The 18,535-nt window shown below is 31.3% G+C and overlaps 1 protein-coding gene across 6 annotated transcripts in view; it reads left to right on the forward strand.

The window, feature by feature from the left end:
- Window positions 1–1,683: 1,683 nt before the first annotated feature.
- Window positions 1,684–18,535, forward strand: part of LOC139523011 (protein CBFA2T1-like) — a 102,385-nt gene continuing 85,533 nt past the window's right edge. The window contains exons 1-4 of one of the 6 annotated variants that reach the window (XM_071316738.1): window positions 1,684–1,779; window positions 7,152–7,243; window positions 10,585–10,716; window positions 13,705–13,762. The gene's annotated coding sequence lies outside the window, so the exon portion shown is untranslated. The remainder of the gene's footprint in view (window positions 1,780–7,151; window positions 7,244–10,584; window positions 10,717–13,704; window positions 13,763–18,535) is intronic. The other 5 variants (XM_071316735.1, XM_071316728.1, XM_071316727.1 and 2 more) reach the window with 5 other exon arrangements.

An 18,535-nucleotide genomic window follows, 5' to 3' on the forward strand; every position in this document is an offset into this window, starting at 1 on the left:
TTTCAAGTTCTGATGATAGATGCTTTACCCAGTCATCAAACCTTGTTACTAATTATTGTATAAGAGAAAACACCATCTTTATAGAAGAACTTGAAGTTTGAAGGATGCTACAAGCTTCTTTACATTTATCATGGGAAGTTCTTATATATAATCTTGTTTGAATAAAGAAACAAGTTGGAAAAAGGGTTTGCAACGTACATAGAACACTTTACAGGAAACTAAAAATTGTTCAACACTGACATTACTCAACCAAAGAATTGGCTGTGAATTCATGTACACCGTTATGATTCGCAGTTACTGCTCCACTTGTGACTCGCCTAGTTACCCAGTTGTCGAAACACATGGATATGACAACCAGCGGACGACAAACAGACATTGAAAATAAAATAACACAAAAAGAACAACACTTTAAAACTATAGCAAACGCAATAATAACATTAACAAATGTGGATGTCCCATGAGTGCCGATTTTGAATATTCAGTCGCATATGGGGTCTGATAAAGTGACTTTATTTCTGTTTTTCTGTAATTCCTTTGCCATTTGCTATTTTTCAAATATGTTTGTCCATTGTTTGCTATTATATTTATATTAAAACCCAATCAGTATTCCATACTGGCAGTGGCGGATCCAAAAGGGGGAGGGGTTCTGTGGTTGGAAACCTCTTTTTTGGATGATTAATGCATTCGAATGGGGACATATGGTTATGGACCCCCCTCCAAAAAAATAAACACCCACTCTTTTCTCCAGGGTTGGAACCCCCTTTCAAAAATGGCTGGATCACGGTCTATTCTTAAGTCATATCGTTGTGTCAATTTTCTGATTCAGTCAGTTTGTACGACGGCATCTTGATGTTATATAGTTACTATTTGTATATTTTATGCATGTATTTTATGTGAAAATTTCGTGAGACATTTAAGGTCTTATAAAATACCAATAAAGGCAGTGGCGTTTTTGCAGGCATCGAATTTGCTATTTTACCGGCTCTGATTAAAATATTTTAATTCAAGCCGGCTAAATAGGCTATTTAGTCTATAGAAATGATTATTTTACCGGCACAATCCGGCAATATATATGAATATATAGTGATTTCGTTGCTGTTGTTGTCTCAAATATTGATATCTGTTTTCTTTAAATAAGTACTGGTATATCAGTACTTATTTGATTATTTAATGTTGACAGTGCACAAAGTGACATTTTCATAGTACTTTTCAAATGTAAATATTAAATTTAACTCTTTCACTGGCACAAAGAACCTAACTGAAAAATAACAAATTCACTGTATTGCTGGTGCCAGTAAAATAGACACATCTTTAGAAATACGCTATATTGCCGGCTTGAATTTAGATATTTTATCAGAGCCGGTGACGGCAAAATAGCCCCTGCCATCAATATATGTGTTTCTGGTAAAATTCTATTTCATCTACATCTACATCTACATCTACGACATAGCGAAGCTATGTCGTCACTCGAAAAGGGTACTTCTACCCATCGCTCAAGTATAGTTTAACTTTTGACGTCCTCCAACATGACAATAAACTTTCTATATTTACTTTTATTATTTTCTCAATGATTAATGTTAATATGTTCTTCCGACAGTGTTGTGTTTCAATATCTCTTTTCGGTAAACGGTCAAACCGATGTTATACTGGTTTGTGTTACTTCGATGACCTTTCCTTTGCTCTAAATGAGAAACTGAGCTCGACGGTTCCAGTAAGTCTGCAGCCACAACCAGCTTCTCAAGTTTTGCAAAATATGATCAAATATTAGGACAAGAGAACGTATGTAGAACGCATTCTTTTGTTCACATTTTGAAAATATTTAGGTTGTTATTACTTGCTTTTTCCACTTCTCGCTAAATCTGCAAATTGATTATTAATTTGGCTAAATACTCAAATGTCAAATCCTCAAGTTCCCGCAAAAAAAGATAATTTTATTTTAAGTTTATTTGCAACCACTGTGTCGATGTCACTGCTGGTGGAGATTTATTTCCCCGAGGGTATCACCAGCCCAGTAGTCAGCACTTCTGTGTTGACTTGAGTTATCAGTGATATGTTCATAATTATAGATTAACTGTTTAAAATTTGAACAAAACTTTGAATTTTTGAAAATCTTAGGCTTTTCTACCTCAGGAATAGGTTACGGGTGCAGTCCGGTGTATCCGTGCACCTAAGACTTATGACTTCACTTCATCCAACTGATAAAACCAATAATTGGATAAATTTGTGTGAACACATTCAAAACATACTTTTATTTCATAAAATTGTCTGTTTGTATGGTTTCACCCTCAGGCTCAAGATTTTAATGTATTGTCCAAATTGGGCCATTCCAGTTAATATCTGCTAAAGGGGTATGGATGGTCCTTTCTGAGGATTGTAAAATTTATACATCTTAGGGGTGAAATTTGGGTTTTTTTCATCTGACACGTACACTTATTCTGTCAAATCATACTGCTACCTTGGCATGACACTGCAGCACACAGGAAATCTAAATCTGTGCAGCTCATTGCTTGTTGAAAAGGGTAGAAAAGCACTTTTTAAAATAAAAAAAACAATTGGACTAAATAACCAATGCAAGCTATTAGAAAAATTATTTGACTCCCTAGTTGTGCCTATTGCTCTATACGGTAGTGAAGTATGGGGAATAGGCAAACAACACAGGGATTCAGATCCCTTTGAACACTTGCAGTATAAATTTATTAAAGAAATTCTAGGAATACATTGTAAAGCATCAAATGTTGCATGTTTAGCCGAGCTAAATAGATTGCCTTTATATACCAGAATAGAATTTTCAGCAATAAAATATTGGCTTCATATACTTGAATCAAATAATTCACTTGCCCTAAAAATATATAAAGCAACTGAAAAAAATAACTCTTGGATAATAAATATGAAAAATCTCATTTCAAGACTTGGTTTTCATTTTATTAATCTAAATCCTATTGATATTAAGATGTATTTAAAACACATTCAAGAGAGAATCAATGATATAGCCTTCCAAAATCAAGAGACTGACATCAATCAAAATAAAAAAATGAACTTTTTTAATATACTTTATAAACCAAATAAAAGACCCTCGTATGTTGATCAATGCAAATCCAAAAGTGATAGATCAACATTATGTAAATTGAGGTTAAGTGCTCATACTTTATCTATTGAAAGAGGGCGATATCTAAAAATACCAAAGCAGAATAGGGTATGTCTTTGCTGTAACAATGGAGACATTGAAGATGAACTTCACTTTCTTTTAAAATGTTCCTCCTATAAATATGTGAGAGATAACCTTATTAAAAAATTAAATAATGTTCTATTGAACAACAAATTTTCTTCCTTATCATATAACTTACTTATATCAATTATAAATAGTAATTCCCAAACAATATTAAAAATTGTTGTCAACTATTTGAATGAATGCTTGTTGGTGAGAAACTCATTATTAAAAGGTACTTGATTTTTGTAATAATGTATATGCTTCTCATTTATTTTTTATATATTTCTCTCATAATTATCCACTGTCACTCCTTCATTGTATATATATGTTATTGTAGTTAGTCTTTAATTTGTTGCCATAACCATTTATTGTCAATGTGTTAGTGCTAATAAAGTTATCTTATCTTATCTTATCTTATACGCAAAAAATTCTGAGGGTCTTGCAGCAGTAAATAATTAAAAATAATTACATCTTAGGGGTTAAAAAAAATACCTATTTCAGATCTTAGGGGTGCTTTGGAATGAAGACAGTTTCTTATCATGCATTATTTGGTATTGTATTTAAAATTCTGATGGGTATAATCCTTGCAGTAAAAAATTCTGATAGGTCAATTTTCCCCATGAAAGTCCATCCACCCAATATGAACATAAACTCTACATCTGATAGGTCTTAATTTATAGATCTGATGTTTTTTTCTGATAGGTATGAAAAAAAATCTCCCCATCCATCCCCACCTGTCAGAAATTAAACTGGAATGGCCCATTTAGGGAAACCCCTGTTCAGAGAGATCCTTCAATGTCCGGTGATCTTATGCATTCCTTCCAAAAATAGCTCATTTTGATTAAAGGAGAAATTTTCTGCTACGAAATATGGCTGAATTAGAACCAAGCACACTGCCAAGGATGCAAAGCAAAAATTATTTCAATCTGATATAAATTTGACTTAAATACAACAAATTTTATCTGATGATGTATTTTTTGTAATGGAAATTGGCCAAATATTGTAAATCAGGGGATTGCAGTTATTATTCAACTCTTGAACTTATCAATTTTATTCTTTTTTATCCCTTCAGAATGCAAAAACAATAACAAGTACAAACATTTGTGTTACTGTGTTGATTTGACCATGGAAGTATTATATTGACAGGAACTCCAACGAAAAATTAGCACATTCCCATCACACTGATTTCTTTAAGACAATAAAAGGTTCCGACTCAGTTTTTAAGCAGTTAAGCTGCTTTATGCGAGCACCCTAGATTTATGTTTTAGGGGTCATCCATAATTGTCAACCATTTTCCAAAGTGTACAAAACATACACTTTTTCAGACCCCCCTGTTGATTTTTTAACCCCCTCCCCCCAAGTGTACGTTTTGTACACTTTGGAAAATGGTTGATAATTATGGATGACCCCTTACCCAATAAGTGCTGAAATATGTGCCACTTTTATTATCTGGCTGGCTATCATGTTATAACATAAACTTTTTTCATTTGTGTTTGTTTTTCTGCATCAGATACGAGGAGGATTGTTAGAGCTTTTAAGATCACAATCCTAGAGCATCGTCCCTTGGTGTCTGTTGCAGCTAAACAATCATTTTTTTTCATATTTTATATTTATACATTTTCAGCAAAATATTATAAAATCAAGTGAGAAAAAAAAAGTAAATAAATAAATGGGGTTTGCCACATCTCTGGAGTAGCAACTCTCAAATACTTTTTTATTTAACAAATAATACCTGTATGACTATTTCAATAGTTTATTTTACAATGTTATATGTAAAATACTGTATGTTGTATCAATCATATATGTTATGTGTATATGCCCCCCTGGGGACCTAATTTGGAAAATAAAATTTATCTTATCTTATCTTATCTTATAACTAATTGGACACTTTTTTCATACTTTTTATTCTGGAATATAAAAAAATATTACCATAAAAACGTTAAATGGTCGTCGATTTTCCCAAAAGTTTTGAAGTTGCACATAGGAAGTAGTACTCAATAGAAATCCTTCTATAGTTTATTATTCCTTGTGCTGTTGGTTAAGATGTCAAAGAACAATTGTATGAAATATTTGATCACCGAAAATCTTTAAAGATGAGTCGTTTACATTTCCCAAATGGCAAAAGTCGTAGGAATATTGTTTGTCATGGATACGTATTACATACGTCAGTAGTCTATTAATTAGCTGATATAAGTTGGCGGCAATTTCAAATTACATAGAAGACGAAATTTACATACCTTTTAAATTGGGAGGATTCTGATGATACATAGGTACTTTATTATTAATCATTTTATTCATTTTTTGTCTGAAATGATTGAGATTATTTAAATGATCTTAATTCAGTAATCTTACATGTATGCTTATTTGTATTCTTGTTAATATTATTCCGTTATCTCGCAAATGACCTCCTTCATGCTTGTCAAATATAGTTGTTGTTATTGTAGTTTTCTGATTGGTCAATGTCAAGGTCATTTTAAGATTGTTTCGCTTTGGTGTTACAATGTAACATAATGCTACACGTGCTTTGATTTACCTCAATGTGCTTCAGTAAATATTGAGATTAAAACTATTTTCTAAAGGACAGCATTATTTAACTTCCAAAGTCGCATATATATTCTGTAAAATATTAAGTCCAAATCTGTGACGCGTATCACACCGTAATTGTTTTTGATTTTCAAGGACTTTTCGATTTCCGGTACAGAAAATACAACTTTTTTGTTATAATGTTTCTTTTTATAATTTTTCACATTTAAAAACTCGTTAAGTGTTCTTGAATCAATTTTATGCAGTTCCTTCAGCAACTTTATGCTGGTGAACGATTTTCCCATGAAAATAATGTGAAAAGAAATCGCATGATACGATAAAAAGGTAACAACTAACGAGGCTCGAGAAACATTTATGTTTTCAACAAGTTAAGTTACAAACAAGTTTTTCTTAATTCCTACTATTACAGTTATTTAAAGTTTAAATAAATGTTTTTTTTATTATGATATTAGTAACGGAAGACAGTTAAACCGTAATCAAGATATTTTAATTCAGTTATAATTTGAGACGTTGATAAAATGGCACTGGCTACGGTTACATGGAAATGTAACAATAATAAGAATATTACTGTTACATTGGAGAGGACCTGTTTAATTAAGAATGTAACAATAATTATTGAGGCTATACATTGCGTTTTTACCATGTAACTGTAGCCAGTGCCTAATAAAATTGAGAATGAAAGTGGGGAATGTGTCATATGGACAATAACCTGATCTAAGAGCAGACAACAGTCGAAGGTTACCAATGGATCTTTAATGCAGGGAGAAACTCCTACACCCAAAGGATTGCTTTACATAATAACGAAAATGTATACTATTTCAACTAGTCACTTTGTTCCGCTGGAACTTTTAAATCAGAGGAAGAACAAAGTAACATATAATAAAAAGTTCCTTTGTATGTACATGTATAGTCCCAGCATACACTGAATTGCAATAATGTAAAAATACTGCAATGTTACTGAAGACACAATTATTATTGTTACATTCGTAATTAATCAGTTCCTTACCCAACACTGTATTAGTCTCCAATGTACCAATTTATTTTTTTATAATAGTTACATTTCCATGTAACCCGCCAATAACCGTAGCCAGTGCCATTTTTTTTTTTAGAGTACAACTTGGTACATATACATGAAATACAATATATTACAATTTTAAACATATGCAGGCAATAAACCTGTATATTTTAATATACCAACCAGCCTTTAGAGGCTTACATTGTATGATGCTTTGTCAATTTTCATGTTTATGTATGAAAATTATATGAACAAATTTCAAAATCATATTAATCCTTATTATATCTGAGGCTTAATCCTTATTAGATACTATATATAGTATATATATATGTTCCTGATAATTGATTAAACAAGTATTATAATACATTGTATTTTACTTTTTAGATCACCTGCACCAATGAGGCCACAATTAAAAATATTTTGGTTTGTCCAAACCCTACCCAAAGGTTGAGACAGTGGGCATGGTGGGTAGGTAGGTAGGCATTTTCTTTTTTTTTTTTTTTTTGAAAAAGAGAAATTGAAGTATCGGTTGTTTATTAGTCTTCATGCCTATCTGATTAAAAAAAAACTTATTCAAATCAGGACAATAAAAGAATTTGAGTAGGCAGCTTTTTTCTGGGTAGGTAGCGTTTGGGCAAACAAACCTATTCTGTTTTATGACCTGAGCCAACTGAGCTTTTCTCATCACTTGGCTTCTGTCGTCTGTTAACTTTTACATATATCTTCTCCTCTTAAACTACTGGGCCAAATTTAACCAAACTTGGCCACGATCATCATTGGGGTATCTAGTGTACAAATTGTGTTTGATGACCAAGCAAACCAACAATGATGGCCACCATGGCTAAAAATAGAACATAGGGGTAAAATGTAGATTTTGGCGTATATCTCTGAAACCAAAGCATTTAGAGCAAATCTGGTGTAGGGCAATAATCCTTATCAGGTCAAGATCTATCTGCCCTAAAATTTTCAGACAAATCCGACATTGTTGCAAACTTGTAGTGCATATTGAAAAACTAGCATAAGCTTGAAACTTATTGGCCTATTGTTGAATATAAAAAAGAAGATGTGGTATGATTGCCAATGAGACAACTGTCCACAAGAGACCAAAATGACACAGACATTAACAACTATAGGTCACCTTCAGCCTTCAACAATGAGCAAAGCCTATACCGCATAGTCAGTTTGAAATGAACTTTTAGTTGGTTCCTAGAGTCATCGAACAGTAAACTGGGATGTAGCTATTGAATCAATATATTATATACATATAATATAATATATATGCTGTCAGAGTTTTTAAAAAGTAGTACAAATCCTGATTAGTTGATGGCTCCACCTGATATTTATTTATTTATTCTTGAATCTTCCATTTATTAAAGGAAAATAAAATGTTGCCCCAAAACATGCTAGAGAACTAAGAATTTAACAAGTGACTATATAGCTAGAGATGCAGAATTAATTGACAAGGGAGATAACTAAAGAAATTAAAAAAAAAAAAAAGAAACAGAGCAACATCTTTGAGACAAAATACCAAGGTTTCTTTAGAAAATCCACCTTCAAATGCTGTATCTAGAAAACTGGTGCTATTGACACATATAGCCTTAGGGAAAACAACTTTGCTAAATATGTTCATGTCTCTTGACATGATTCACCTCACATTGACCATTTATAATTGTTCTAGTGTTCTATCATAACTTTATGATCACACACCCAATGTCTTTCTATACCACAATATTATATTGCAAATCCAACGGAGTACAAATTGAAACAGCTTTTAACATTTTGTCATGTAGAACTTTACAAAAACTTAGCAATATTTTTTAAAATTCTTACACGATACTTGTGATTTATGTTAGTCTTTTTTTGTTTTGAATGTTATGGCAGTTTGTAAATTGACATTTTGCTATATTTTACCATGTATGTAGCATTATTATGTTTAGTATGAATGTATTGAGTATAACATGTGTATACGTGTATATGTTACAGTAAATAGGTGAAATTAGGAATTACATGTAATTACTAAAATTTAGGAATTACATGTAATCCCCGATGTACTTAGTAAATACAAGTAATTCCTGAAACGGCCCAGTTATTACCAGTAATTACTAATTTTAAAATGAATTTTTACACCTATTTACTAACTGTTAAAACAATGTTGTAATATGGTAAGCTGAGTACTCTTAAAAAGTGATAAGCCTAAAATGTACCTTTTTTGTTATAAGAGCATTAGCTACGAGATGTAAAATAAATTAAATATGATTTTTTTGTTTGTTAAATCATTAATGAAAATTATATAGTGAAATTATATATATGATGTCCTCTTGTACACCTATGTGTCTGAGGTTTATTAATAAAGTATTGTCTATTGTCTATTGTCAACCACGTATCATAGGTTATTAAACTTATTAAACTTATTCAAAAGTTGGACCAAAAGCTTTTAACCAGAAGAAAATATTTGATTACAGAGCAGTGTTTAAATTACATCAACACTCAGATTTTAAAAATAAATAAATTGAGTTATCTCCCATTGCCCACAATGGAAAAATTAAAAACAAATGCATAAAGCAATTTTTCTGTAAAATACAATACAGAGGGTTTTTTGTGACCTTTTTTTCATAAAGGATGTTAAAGTTTTTCTTTGTGTCTTTTTTTATATATTCCAGTGGCAGTGCTTATTTATAGATTAAAATGGGAAGAATTGATTGCCAAAAAACTTGACCTTGCTACATTTTCATATGCCTTCATAAGGCAGGTCACTCATTTTGTCACTTGAATTGTGTCATACATGAATTCTATTTATTATTATACCCCCGCTTTAAAAAAGGGGGGGGGGGTATACTGTTTTACCTCTGTCTGTCAGTCCGTCCGTCCATCAGTCCGGTAGTCAGTCTGTCCCATGAAACTTTCGTCACATTTTTCTCAGGAACTACACATCCACCCTTTCTGTAATTTGGTATCAACATTTATATATGTCAGCCACACCGTGTGATGCGTTTTCAGATTCATCACTTGACAACTTCCTGTTTACCGAACACTTGTCTGATTTTACACATGATAGCCAAGTTGAAAATTTTCTTTTCTCAGGAACTACAATACTAGGATTTCTGAAATTTGGTTTCAGGATTTATATAAGTCAGCTATACCGTGTGATGCGTTTTCGGATTCATCACTCGACAACTTCCTGTTTACCGAACACTTGTATGATTTTACACATGATAGCCAAGTTGAAAATTTTCGTCACATTTTTCTCAGGAACTACAATACAAGGATTTCTGAAATTTGGTTTCAGGATTTATATAAGTCAGCTATACCGTGTGATGCGTTTTCAGATTCATCACTCGACTACTTCCTGTTTACCGAACACTTGTATGATTTTACACATGATAACCAAGTTAAAAATTTTCGTCACATTTTTCTCAGGAACTACAATACAAGGATTTCTGAAATTTGGTTTCATGATTTTTATAAGTCAGCTATACCGTGTGATGCATTTTCAGATTCATCACTCGACAACTTCCTGTTTACCGAACACTTGCATATTTTTACACTATTAAAATTATCCACAATACAAGGATTTCTGAAATTTGGTTTCAGGATTTTTATAAGTCAGCTATACCGTGTGATGCGTTTTCAGATTCATCACTCGACAACTTCCTGTTTACCGAACACTTGCATATTTTTACACTATTAATATTATCCACTTGCGGCGGGGGTATCATCAGTGAGCAGTTTCACTTGTTTTTTACAAATTTTATTACTACATGTATTTTTAAATGCCTTGTCTTGAATTTGTTCTAAAAATGATCATTTTGATTTTCAGAGAACTTTAAGTGATGGAGGCCTCTAGCATTTGTCTAGTATTAAGATTGACAAAGAAAATATCTATTCATCTGAGTCTTTGACAGAACTTGGTAATCACCGAAGAAGGAAGTGTCTGCAGAAACAATATGTGGTAATATAAATCAACAATCATTTTTTTCTTTAAAAGTCGTGTAATTCCAAACAAAAAAGGACACTTAGTACTTTTTTTAATAAAATTTAAGGAGCAAATTGGCAAACATTATGAAAATATTTCTCAATTTTATGGTGTGCCTGTATTGAAATTTTCCTAATGCCAATGAGACAACTCTCCATAAGAGACCAAATGACACAAAAGTTAACAACTATCGGTCACTGTACACCCTTGGTTTGTCAAATGACACAAAAGTTAACAACTATCGGTCACTGTACACCCTTGGTTTGTCAAATGACACAAAAGTTAACAACTATCGGTCACTGTACACCCTTGGTTTGTCAAATGACACAAAAGTTAACAACTATCGGTCACTGTACACCCTTGGTTTGTCAAATGACACAGAAGTTAACAACTATCGGTCACTGTACACCCTTGGTTTGTCAAATGACACAAAAGTTAACAACTATCGGTCACTGTACACCCTTGGTTTGTCAAATGAGAAAACTAGTGGTCTGATTTATGTACAAAATAATGAACGAAAAACAAATATTCAGCAACAAACAACATATTTGTTTAGTTGTTCCTATCATAGGCGCATCCAGGGGGCCCGGTCCCCCCCTTTCGTGGGAAAAATTTGGTTGATGATATAGGGAATCACTGAAGCATGACTGGAGCGGAACCCCCCTTAGGTCAGTCAGCGGGCCTTCCCTTAGGAAAAGTTCTGGATTCGCCACTGCCTATTATAACTAATATTTGGGAATTAAGTTGATGGGAAGAATAAAAGATGTCATATACACATCTTTTTTCCTGAAACCATGGAAGTACTAAATATTTACAGGAACTACAATGAAAAATAAGCACATTCATATCCTAATATCTAAAGCTGTAAAGGAAGTAAAGATACCAACTTAATTTGTCTAGTTGGCAATAAAACACTTGTGGAGTATCTCTGATGCTGCTTTTCTATGTAGTAGGCAATAAAACACTTGTGGAGTATCTCTGATGTTGCTATATATACAATAAAACACTTGTGGAGTATCTCTGATGCTGCTATATATACAATAAAACACTTGTGGAGTATCTCTGATGCTGCTATATATACAATAAAACACTTGTGGAGTATCTCTGATGCTGCTTTTCTATGGAATTAACATAGTAAAGGGAAGATATCTCCGCAAAATTTAATCTTTTTTTCTCTCAGTTTTTGGTAAATTTTGTTAAAATTCATATAAGGCATGATACTGTGATGGGCTTTTAAGTTTGTGTTTGACTATATTATATCATCTTCTGTTCATGAAATGTACAAACCCGAAGTGTTATGGTAGTTTTTTATTTTTTTTCACACATTTTTCATGAAAAAGAAATTGCAAATTTGTGACTTTATGACCATTTTGAAAAAATAATGTAAAAATTTGGTATTGTATATATCTGTAAATTATATTTGTTCAGCATCTACCTTGTTGAAAGATTTTTTTTTATAAAATTTGATATTCTTTACATTGACATGTTGGAAATTTTAATAAATGGTCAACTGATGGATTATGAAATCTAGATTATAGCTTGATTAAAGATATGAAAACACTTAAGAGTTGTTTGTTATACTCTAAAGATGGCTAAAATACCAAGAATCAATAGATTCTGCTGAATAGAAGCGGTAAAGTTATAATTTTGTATAAATTTTTATTGATATTTCTGCCTTTTTTGCAGAGTTTTCTCCCATTTCAATGCAAATCTCCATAGGAATTTAAAGATATTAATGTTTTAGTGTTCCTCAAGTTATATTTTGTTGGACTTGTTCTGAGTATATTTGAGGTATAATGCTAAAGATTAAAACATAAAAGTATTCTGTTGCAATTGGTTAGGGTCAAATTTATGCTAGATTGACCAGACTATCAGTTAAATTAAAGTTATTTCTATAGCTTTCATATAATAAGGTGTGTTGTGGATTTCTATATGATAGAAGCTGTTCCACTAACAATCAATCAAAATGAACCAAAATATTATGGTCAAGTCAGATCTTGACAGTAGAAAAATGCTGTTCAAGAATAATGCTGCAACAGGGAGGGATTTGTTAAATATTAGAGGAACGAAGTATCCATTTTTACATCTGTGTAAAGTATATAACTGATAAAAGTATTCCAGACGGCACTTTTAAATGTTCCATCTTTAAATATTGCAGACATATTTTTGCAAAGACATTCAAGATTGAGGTGTGTTAAAAAAATAAGTATACCAATCATTTGCACTGACATTTCAATATGTATGACCAGTATTTACTCACCTACAGTATGTTGAACTGTAAATGCAATTATGAGCAAATGTTAAATCGGTGCAAATGAAAAAATGAAAATGGTGCAAATGAAAAAATGAAATCGGCGCAAATAAAAGAATGGAAATTTAAAAATCAGCGCAAATGTCATAGAATATTTTTTATACCTAAACAAATTATTCCCACAATACAAAAAAAAATGTCAAAATATGCATGTTACTTTTTTTATCAGATCAGTTAAGAGCCTTTTCTTTGGTAGATTGGTAAATTGTAACTTTCTCTTTCACTAATTAAGAAGACTTTAAATATCTTTTTTAATTTGACACTTTTTTTTAAATCTTTACAATTTTGTATTATTAAAAATTGCAGGATGGCACATTTTACATTGTTTGACATTATAGGAGGTACTTTATATATTTACTCTCTGCACATCTTTATATTAAAAGTGAGATGTTTCAAACTTGTGTCAATATGGGTGAATGATTCAATGTCTTCAATTGTCCCTAATCCAGTGTTGAAATGGTTGTTAAAACTTGTACAACAATAAAACACAATGTTGACACAGCCAAATCTTAAATACTCGTTTTATTTGATAAACTATAATTGGTAGTGAGTTTCTACAGAATAGGCTTCTAACAAAATAAATTAAAGATTTGTTCAGCTTTTCTGATGATAATTAAATCTTATTAATCATTGTATGTTTAATTTTAAATTAGGAGAGGTATCTCAGTAATCCTGTCCCCCTGGAGCAAAGATCGAGGAATATTTCACCAGGTAAGTGAAAACACCTGAATAGATTATGATTATCTAATTAGTGTCCAGTATTGTTCACCTGTTTATATACTTATTGGAAGACAGTTTTGAATACTGCTTTACATAGTTATAGTTTATATACTTGAAAAAGAAGATCATTTTGTAGCATATATATATATATGTAAGTTTTTAAGTCAGGTAAGTTATTTAGCTTATTTAATGTTCTTTTATTACTGAAAATATGAAACTCCATACATATATTGTATCAAATTATTTGAATTTTTGCATTTATTGTCAATTATATACTTATGTTCAATTGTTGTAGTACAATTTGATAGTAGAAATATCTAAATATTTTGATATTCACACTTTGTGGATTGGCAAGTTAAAACTTTAAAGGAACCACAGTGGATTTTCATGTATTATTTGGATATAATCTATCAGATAATATGTTTTATTCATCTTGATAAAATTGAGGATTTTAACATCCAGATACTTTTAGATCTTGATACAGAAGCACATGGTTTGGAGTTGTTTAGTCTCACACATTCTACTAATAGGCAAGACTAACCAATTTACAATTTTCTTATGTTTGTTAGATCTTTTTATCAGATATTTAATGGAGGTGTGATAGATATAGATTGGATGTTATAATCTGATGTAAATAAATATTCTTTACATAACATTTAAAGTATTTGATAATTAAGGAATGACTAATATTTTTTCTGTCTATGAAGAAATAACATAAAAAATCTGGTGCACACTGAATAACGTGTGTAGCGTGTTATTTAACAGTGTGCACCACATTTTTTATGTTATTTCGAATAGACAGAAAAAATATTACAGTCATTTCTTATAATTTAATTCTAAATTCCATATTAAACCGTAGAAAACCATGAAAAAAGGTTGATGACGTCTCGGTCACATGACTAAATTATGTCTATGGGCTCATAACAAAATAACGTCAGCCAATCAGAAGACGCGTTACATCCAAAATTAAATTATTCGGAATTGAAATCCAGGTTCTTTTTTTCTAACATTTGATGAAGTATAAATCTGATGTTAGAACACCTTTAGAAATAGTAACTTGATGTGGATTTAAACTAACTTGATGTGGATTTAAAGTGAAATATGTGTAAACGTAATCTTATTTGCTGTTCTATAGGAATGCATATCCAAGTCTTTTTATTACATGAAATGACTATACTTTAAAGTTAGAAATGACTTTTAAAGTCAGAAATGACTACTTTAAAGTTAGAAATGACTATACTTTAAAGTCAGAAATGACTATACTTTGTGGGTTAAATATAATCTCGTAGATAGTAGAGATGAATCTTGAAACAAAAAGGATCAGCAAAGTAAGATCTATATGTTAGGCAATATGTCTGAAAAAGTCAGATTCCCTTTATAGGATTTTAAAATCAAGATTCTAACTTTTGAATTTTTTGAGTTGTTTCAAAATGTTTTAATTGAAAGGTAGAGACTGTCAACAATAACAATGAACATTTATGAAAGCACAACAAATACAACTAAATAAGATATACAACAAATACAACTAAATAACATATACAACAAATACAACTAAATGGTCCGAGTACACAGTTATCGTCCTTTGATTTTCGTTGTCCACGAATATAGTCCTTAGTGTGGACAGTGTGTTACTTGTCAATTTTTGTTATACCCCTTCCAAATTTATTTCTCCATGTTTTATGCCTCATATAGCAAGTTGGGGGGTGAAATGACACTGTAAAAAAATTTGAGTCATAAATATTAATGTAAAGTAGTGATTAGGTCCAGCTGAAAAAGGTAAAAAAATTAGCACTTTGGAAGCTGTCAAAAGATTTCAAGACCCCCATAACATAAAATTGTCCATATTTTGAGTTAGAGCTGATGAAGTTTTCTATAATTTTGATATAATTTGTCCCAAAAGTAGTACAACACACTGTAAAAATATTATTGAGAAAGCGCAGGTGGGATTTTTTTAATTTTCATTTATTGTCTAAAAGAAATGCACTACGAAATAACTGTACTCGGACCTAAGAGGTGAAATCAGGAAATATAGAATCTGTACTTTGGCAACTTCCCTGAATGATTTGATGGTGTCAATTTGTCAAATAGCTTAAAACTAAAGATTTTCAACTTTTATTTGATAGAATTTCTGCAAAAATGACCAATTTTGGCATTATATGGTCAAAATAAGCATTTCATAGCTTTTTATACGACCGCAAAATTTGAAAAAATTTTCGTCGTATATTGCTATCACATTGGCGTCGTCGTCGTCGTCGTCCGAATACTTTTAGTTTTCGCACTCTTACTTTAGTAAAAGTGAATGGAAATCTATGAAATTTTAACACAAGGTTTATGACCACAAAAGGAAGGTTGGTATTGATTTTGGGAGTTTTGGTTTCAACGGTTTAGGAATTAGGGGCCAAAAAAGGGCCCAAATAAGCATTATTCTTGGTTTTCGCACAATAACTTTAGTTTAAGTAAATAGAAATCAATGAAATTTAAACACAATGTTAATGACTACAAAAGGAAGGTTGGTATTGATTTTGGGAGTTTAGGTCCCAACAGTTTAGGAATTAGGGGCCAAAAAGGGACCCAAATAAGCATTTTTCTTGGTTTACGCACCATAACGTTAGTTTAAGTAAATAGAAATCTATGAAATTTAAACACAAGGTTTATGACCATAAAAGGAAGGTTGGTATTGATTTTGGAAGTTTTGGTCCCAACAGAATAAGGGGCCCAAAGGGTTCAAAATTAAACTTTGTTTGATTTCATCAAAATTGAATAATTGGGGTTCTTTGATATGCCGAATCTAACTGTCATGACTGTATGTAGATTCTTAACTTTTGGTCCCGTTTTCAAATTGGTCTACATTAAGGTCCAAAGGGTCCAAAATTAAATTTAGTTTGATTTTGACAAAAAATGAATCAGTTAGGTTCTTTGATATGCTGAATCTAAAAATGTACTTAGATTCTTGATTATTGGCCCAGTTTTCAAGTTGGTCCAAATCGGGGTCCAAAATTAAACTTTGTTTGATTTCATCAAAAATTTAATAAATGGGGTTCTTTGATATACCAAATCTAACTGTGTATGTAGATTCTTCATTTTTGGTCCTGTTTTCAAATTGGTCTACACTAAAGTCCAAAGGGTCCAAAATTAAACTTATGTCTGATTTTAACAAAAATTGAAATCTTGGGGTTCTTTGATATGCTGAATCCAAAAATGTACTTAGATTTTTTATTATGGGCCCAGTTTTCAAGTTGGTCCAAATCAGGATCTAAAATTATTATATTAAGTATTGTGCAATATCAAGTCTTTTCAATTGCACAATATTGCGCAATGGCAAGAAATATCTAATTGCACAATATTGTGAAATAGCAAATTTTTTTTTAATTAGAGTTATCTTTCTTTGTCCAGAATAGTAAGCAAGAAATATCTAATTGCAAAATATTGTGCAATAGCAAGATTTTTTTTAATTGGAGTTATCTTTCTTTGTCCAGAATCAACTTAAATCTTTGTTATATACAATATACAATGTATATTCACTTTTTACTACCAACTGATAAATTAAAATAATCTTTACCATTCAATGATAACAAGCAGTTTTTTTACATCTTTATATTTTATGATGTATTTAAATGAGTAGTTATTGTTGCAAACTCCATTAGAAATTTTCATTGAGATTAGTTTTGGAATAAGGGAAAGGGGGATGTGATTAAAAAAATTGGGTTCAATTTTTCTCATTTGAAATTTCATAAATAAAAAAGAAAATTTCTTCAAACATTTTTTTGAGAGGATTAATATTCAACAGCATAGTGAATTGCTCTAAGAGAAAACAAAAATTTTAAGTTCATTAGAACACATTCATTCTGTGTCAGAAACCTATAATGTGTCAACTATTTAATCACAATCCAAATTTAGAGCTGAATCCAGCTTGAATGTTGTGTCCATACTTGCCCCAACTGTTCAGGGTTCAACCTCTGCGGTCGTATAAAGCTACACCCTGCGGAGCATCTGGTTCAATTTTGATGCATAAGTGGCATTTTGACATTCTATCTGACATGTTTTCATGTGTCAATTTTTGTGTTTCTATGCTTTAATCCAGTTTTATTACTCATTTGTGAACTCTGAATCTACAGAAAAGAAGATTATCTCAGACAATATGAGCAAAATGTGTTGTATAAATGACCCTCGTCTAACGCCCTGTTTGGGTCAAGTTAAATGTGAGGAGCATGGCACATAAAAGTTGAAGTCCATAATAAAGACCTCACTAAATTTGTATAAAAAGCACTTAACAATGTCTTTTGTACCTGTTTCATTTCACATAATATCTTTCTTTACTTCTGTAGGATAGCATGTGGTTCAAATATAAGCCTGTTCAGACTAAAATTGCATGAATGTAAGAGCCTTTTTGTGCTCAGATTTATTGTATCATGTCACCTGAGTATAGAAATGATAGAAAAGACACAAATTTTTATTTCCTATAGCTTCAATATGCATTTTTAAATGTAAATATGTGCTACGGCCTAAATTGACCCTAAATTATTTTAAGTCTTACTTGGCCTAAGACCCTTTTAAACTAATATGATATGTTATTTGTAAGTTTTCTTTCCATTTAAAGTACATTAAATACATATGTAAGGATTATTTATAATCAAAAAGCTTCATAAATTTAAAATAGTTGGAAAATATTACATCTTATTGAAAGGCCCCCCTTCATTGGAAAACCTCCATTTTTAGACACAGGCTCATATAAATTTGACTTTTGAATAATTATGCTAAGTCTGA

Source organism: Mytilus edulis, chromosome 5, assembly GCF_963676685.1.
Source record: "Mytilus edulis chromosome 5, xbMytEdul2.2, whole genome shotgun sequence".
NCBI classification, from domain to species: domain Eukaryota; kingdom Metazoa; phylum Mollusca; class Bivalvia; order Mytilida; family Mytilidae; genus Mytilus; species Mytilus edulis.